The following is a 6,156-nucleotide window of genomic DNA, read 5'->3' on the forward strand; positions in this document are numbered from 1 at the left end:
GATTTTTCAGGGTGGGGTGGGGCAGAGGGTGGGGGGAGAGCCACATTTGGAGCCCCACACTTTGGGGTCAAACTCCTGTCAGAGAACCCGGCTGGGCTGGTGCGTGCAAGAGGGGCCACTGACAACATCTTGGTTTCACAAGTGAGCCTCCAGCTTAGAACACACGTGTGGTAGGTAGACAGTCACTCACCATGTGATGTTGCTAAGTGCTGCCGTCCCCCACCCCCCACCCCCCACCTCTCTGGACCCTCAGCGTTTTGGCTTTAACCAGCCAATAACTTAACCTCTCTTTCCCCAGGGTTCACCTCCCGCCCAGCCCCTCCTCTGCATCCGCATTTCAGCGCTGTCCGCGGTGCTGACCGCCCATCCTCTGACAGCGAGCCCTTCCAACCAGCTGCTCTTTCTAGTGCACCCAGCCTCCCGAGGCCGGCCTCCCACCTCGCGTTCTCACACAGAAGCCACGGGTGGGAGGCAGGCTCGGTTCCCCTGCGCCGGGAAGCTGCTGCTCCCCCTCCTTGTGCACGCTGGGGTTTGCAGCAGTGGCGGCAGCCGGCACCGCCGATTAGGACACTGGGGGAGCAATTGATTCGTCTGCTGCCAGCAACCCGGAGTTGCCTCTGCGGACGGCAGAGAGAGAGAGAGAGAGAGCGAGAGAGCGCACAAGCGAGCGAGCAAGCGACACAGAGGCTCAGGGAGCAGCAGCCTCCATCCATGTGGGGGGCAGTCTGCGGGAGCCACTGCCTGCCTTGCCTACGGACTGCTCAGAGTTTTCTCCGCTGGCAGTGGTATTTCTCCTTGTCTTAGTCTTGCACGAATAGGGATAGATGGTGTGTGTGTGTACTCGGGTGTGCATGAGCGTGTGCGTGTGCGCGCCAGCATGCACCCGTGCTGGTGCCTTGGTTTTATTTTGGGAAGAGTCGGAGAGTTAAATGAACAATTCTCTTCCAGGCACCTCCGCTGAGCTCGCAAACAAAGTCATCGTTCCCATCCGGCAGGCAAGGGAGGAGTTGGCACTGATTCGGCTCACTGGTTCCCTCCACAACCCTCGGGTGTCTCGGTAAGTGTTGTTCTCTCAGAGGTGCAAACGGGATTGGGGGGTCTCCGGGTCCCAGTCCTAGTCCCGGGGAAGTGGGTGCATGAGCTGGTGGGGTCCAGGGTGCCCAGGAGAGGACCAGAGTGGAGGGGAAGACCCACGTTTATTGGCCTCAACTCTGCAGTCTTTTCTTGCGGGAGCAGCACCCCAAAGCCAAATGAGATTCCGGTTCCATGGCCAAAATCCAAACCCCAGCCAGAGAGTGGAATGGGCTAAGACTTGAGGCACTGCCATCAGGGTTGGGGCTCTGGCCCAGCTTGCCCTCTCAGCTGCCACAGAAGCCTTTGAAAGTAGCCAGGCAGGTCTCCGAGTGAATTAACCCTTCGTGGCATGGGCCGGACTGGCAGGGAGAATCTCTGAGTGTTCTGATCTCCAGGTGGAGGCCCGTTGGCCCTGGACAGCAGAGGGTGACCTGAGGCTGGAGGGTTAACCCTTGCCTGAGCACACAGGGGGAAGCTAGGAAGACACAGAATCGGTTTGTGTTATCTCCAAGAGAGAGCAGAGGAATTTCATTGTGCTGGTTCTCAGGAGGCTGGCTGTGCCAGCTGCCCCGAGGCCCAGGAAAGGACCCTAATTTGCCTGTGACCACACAGGTCAGCTGCTTGCCGAGCAGGTCATGGTTCATTTTCACAGGTGTTGTCACCCGGAAGTGTGTGTCTGGGTGGGGGGACGAGGCATCAGCCTGAGCAGTCCCTCCTGGAGCCTGTCTCCCGGGTAGGGAAGGAGGGGAACAGGGTTGATGCCAGCTCTGGGCAGCAGCGTCCAAGCTGTCCAGGGCAGACATCACCCTGCATTCCTTTCTTTTTCTGACGGAGCTCCTGGTGGGGGCGAGCCTGTGCCAACCTGTTAGTGAGTGGGAAGTGGAGGTCCCTTTGAAACGGAATCCGCAAGCTCGCTACGTCATTTTTCAAGTGTCTTTGCCGATCTTCTGAGACTCATCAAAAGGGGGGTTTCTCGCTGCTTTCTCGCATTGAGGGCTCCCACCTTTCCAGGAAATGGGTGTTCTTATTTTTAACAGCTGCGAGGCGATCTCTGAGGCCACTTCAGCCTCCTGCACACCCACCCCAACGATTGCCACTTTAGATTCCTGTTCTTGCAGGTGGGAGGAAGTCTCAAGAGCAGCCCCAGGGACAGGCAGGGCAGGATGTAAGCAGGGCCCACGCTGCATGCTCTCCAGCCCTGGGGCCAAATGGGGACTGCCGGGATCCTGGGGCAGGAAGGACTTGCAAGGCACAGGAGAAGACTGCTCAATGGTTAGTGCCCAGGAGTTAGCCAAAGAACTGCCTGCTCTCTCTTCCTGGTCTCCCCGGTTGGATGACCTTGAGGAGGAGGGTAGACGGTGAGTGTCCGGAAATGAGGGTTCCAATGAGAAGTCACAGATTTAGCGGGGGGTGGGGACAGACAAAACCTTCCACCTTGGTCCTAACTGATCAGACTGGGTCCGGTAGGTGGTTCCCTGCTGTGCTGAGCACCCTTGAGTTTCTGGATTTGGGGGAATGTTTGTGGGGTGCCTGGGAGAGACCAGGGGAGCCACGGGGGCGGGGGGCTCCGGGGCAGCACGGCCATCTGGTACAGGAGTCTTTTATTCTCCACAACGGGCTGTCCAGATATGGGTGCTTCTCCGGCATTGCCTGCTGCCTCCCAGCCCGACTTCCTTGGGGGGTGGCTAAGATCCAAGAGGCTGCCCTCCCTCCTCCCCCGTCACATTGGAAGTGGCGCATTGTGGTGCACCAGGGAGGGGGAAGCAGAAGCCTCGGGAAGGAGCCCTGCACTTGAACCAGGAAGCCCAGGCTCCCACCTCAGCCCTGCCTCTCCTTTCGGAGCCCCAGCATCCTCACCTGCGCAACAAGGTGGTTGCCCTAGGTGACCCCCGGAGCCCCTTCCAGCCAGGGTCCCATAGCTCTGCGATAGGGGATGTGTACGCACCTATATGTTCATGCTCCTTGGGAAGGGGACAGGTCAGGTGTGTTGGGTGGGGGAGCCCCTGTTGGGGCAAATCAGGGTGGAGGTCTCTATGAGAACTTTACTCTGTTTCTTGAATCTTGTACTAGGCTACCCTGGCACCTGCGTGGTCTCTCGTGTCCACAGGGACACATACAGATGGTGTTTGACTGCCAGGTCTGTAGATGCCGCCCTCAGAAGATGGCAAGTCCCTTTGAGACCCTCTCTCTGAGACCCTCTCTTAAAGCTTACAGGGTACCCAGCTTCAAAAACTGACCTAGACTCACCTCGCAGTGTATAGTTCACCCAAATTCACACAGAGCAAAGAAGCACCCACCATCCTGACTTCCAACCTAGCTAAGGAGAGGCACCCATGGCCAGCCAGCACCACCTCTCCAGTCATGCTTGCAATGAGTGGCCAGGGGTTCTGGAATTCCAGAATGGTGGCCTGAAAAGCCAATCCCCTCACCTGCCTGGTCAGAGGACGTGTGTCTGGCCAGGGTGGCAGCTCTGGGGTTGGCTTGTATGATGTTCTATTTATTCTTTCTTCAACCCTCTTTGTCTTCCCATGAAGGAGCCCTGGCAGCATAGTGGGTTGCACTTTGGGCTGCTAACCACAAGGTCAGCAGTTTGAAACCACTGGCTGCTTCAAGGGGGGAAATATGAGGCTTTCTATTCCTATAATGCATTGCAGTCATGGAAACTCACAAGAGGCTGTTCTACCCTGTCTTGCAGAGTTGTTATGAGTCGGGATCGACTTGCTGGCAGTGGGTTTGGGTTAGATCTTCTGGTGTGGGCAAAGGTCAAGCTTGTGACTTGCTTATAAAAACCACTGTGACACGTGGCCCTGCCTTCGGCTCTTTATCCTCTTCCAGTGGGGAGCTGGTCGCACACACAGACAAGTTAAGAGTGGGCTTGAAGGTGAGGAGACGTACAGGGTGTGGCTTTCCTGCTGAGAGCTGTGCTTGTACCTTGGGGTGGCTGTCACCCAGGGGTGACGGACTGGGGCTGGGCATTTAAATTCTTCAGCTGCCACGCATGATGATGAGCTCAATGTGCTGGGAGACTGAAGGGAGACCCGGCTGACTTCTCCCTACACTGTGAGCCTCCAGCATCTGCAGTGCTGGGCTCTGGGAGCAGCCAGACCTGAGGTCCAATTCTGACTTCACCACTCCCCTGCTTTGTGACTCCAGGCCGGTTCCTGAACTCTTCCGAGCCTCAGTCCTCTCCGTGATGGGCACAGGGTGGTTAGGAGTGGAAAGCACGGGCCCTGGACGAAGATGAGCATTTCCTTGCTGTGTGCTTTTGACCTCGCTGTGCCTCGGCTTCCTGTCTGTAAAGCGGGGATCACTGTGGAGCTGTCTTCAGATTGCTAAGGGTTAAATGCTTTACAGAGTGCTCCGTGGGGCAAGCCTGGCACAGGGTGAGTGTGCCATGAATGTCAGCCGTGGGGTGGAAGTGGGTAATGCAGAAAAGGTGGGGGTGAGGCGAGGGATGGTGTGGATCCCACGAGGCAGCGGGGGGACCCAGGAGATGGAAGATGAGGCTTAGAGAGAACTTCCGGTCCCACTTATTCCTGCCGGGGTGCTCCGGCAGATGCTGGTGCTCTCCGCCCCTGTCTCATCATCCCTGAAGTGGGCATCATGACCCCCTTACCCCAAGTCATGGGAGGCTCAGGGCAGGTGACCAGGGGGATGGTGGAGTGAAGCCCCCAGAGGAAAGAGTCCAGAAAGAGACACCCTCCATGCTACTCAGAGTCTCTAGCCCCTCCCGGCCCCGGGGAGGTTTGTGCTGAATCATCCCAGCCCACGAGCCCATGGATTTTCTCCAGGAAACCCAAGCTCCCCCTCCCTTCCTTGAGACTTGGACTCTCGTACAGGCCCTCCTGGTGCTACAGACAGCCCCAAGGGACCACGGCCGCACCCGCTTCCTCTGTGGAAGCAGATGCTCAAAGAGTGCTTGCTGAATAAATGAACGAGACCTCAACTGATGGATGAGTAGACGCGTCAGTGTGGGTCGATATCTTTGGCCAGGACTGGGCAGCGGGGGTGGTGGGGTATTGTTGCTTAGTCAGCACCGGTTGAGTCTGATGAGTCATTGGTGATGGGTTACGCAGGGCTCAGCTTCCAATCAGGCCTGCTTCAGTCAAAGGCCAGGCCTCACCTCCTGCTACTCACTTGGGCTCTGGGCATGTCATGAGCTTCTGCAGTGTGTGTGCGGCCAAGGTGGGCATGGGAGTCAAATTGTGATCAAAATGCACCCTCTTTGGAGCTTAGATAAATTAAGTGGCCACCTACCCAATGTGTTTGTTTGTTTGTTTGTTTGTTTGTTTGTTTGTGGGACAGGGAGGCACCCTAAAAGCTCCCATTGTCCAAGCTCTCTGCCAGCTGAAATTCCACCATTAAAGTCCCATGATGTATCCTAAGGCTTTGCTTTTGGGGTAGGGGGGGGGATGCTTTGGTATGGGATAATCTAGCCTTATTTGTCATTTCTGCTTTAATGAGCATGAGTTGTAAGATCCCTTTGTAAAAACGAGGTGGATCTTTTCTTTGCAGTGGGGTGGTGGTTAATTGGGGGTGGGGGTGGCACAGGGTTGTCTGTGTGTAGGAAGAGTGGAGTTCACACAGATGGCAGCTTCCGTATGGATTACAACTCTCTGAAAGAAATCACAATCCTCACAATGGGACCCATAGACAAGATCCTGATCAGTGGAGACATGGCGACAGTTAGGAAGCCTGTCATCTTGCTCAGATCCGTCCTCCCTGCTCATGGCAGCAGTGGTCAAGAGATCACAGGACACATTGCACGGGGCAGATCTGAGCACCGAAGAGCAAGGATGTCCCTGAGAGACTGAGCACCTGAAAGCCGGACGTTGAAGAAGGAAGACGGGAGAAGAATCGATGTATTTGAATAATGGCGTTGGCCAAGAATATCGAAGGTGCTGTGGGTTACCAGAGCAACAAACAAATCTGTCTTGGAAGAAGTAGAGCCAGAAGGTGCCTTAGAAGTGAGATGCCAAGACTTCATCTCACATTGGATGCATTATCGGGGAAGACCAGTCCCTGGAAAAGGGCATCATGCTTGGTAAGGGCAGTTAAGAAGAAGAGGAGGAAGAGGAGGAG

General features: G+C 56.1%; 1 protein-coding gene across 1 annotated transcript in view; it reads left to right on the plus strand.

Moving 5' to 3' along the window:
• Positions 1 to 478: 478 nt before the first annotated feature.
• Positions 479 to 6,156, plus strand: part of RPH3A (rabphilin 3A) — a 129,537-nt gene continuing 123,859 nt past the window's right edge. The window contains exons 1-2 of the mRNA XM_045296694.1: positions 479 to 785; positions 949 to 1,057. The gene's annotated coding sequence lies outside the window, so the exon portion shown is untranslated. The remainder of the gene's footprint in view (positions 786 to 948; positions 1,058 to 6,156) is intronic.

This window comes from Echinops telfairi, unplaced genomic scaffold, assembly GCF_000313985.2.
Source record: "Echinops telfairi isolate 266 unplaced genomic scaffold, ASM31398v2 ScPeMD7_7412;HRSCAF=8450, whole genome shotgun sequence".
In the NCBI taxonomy this organism is placed as follows: Eukaryota; Metazoa; Chordata; class Mammalia; order Afrosoricida; family Tenrecidae; genus Echinops; species Echinops telfairi.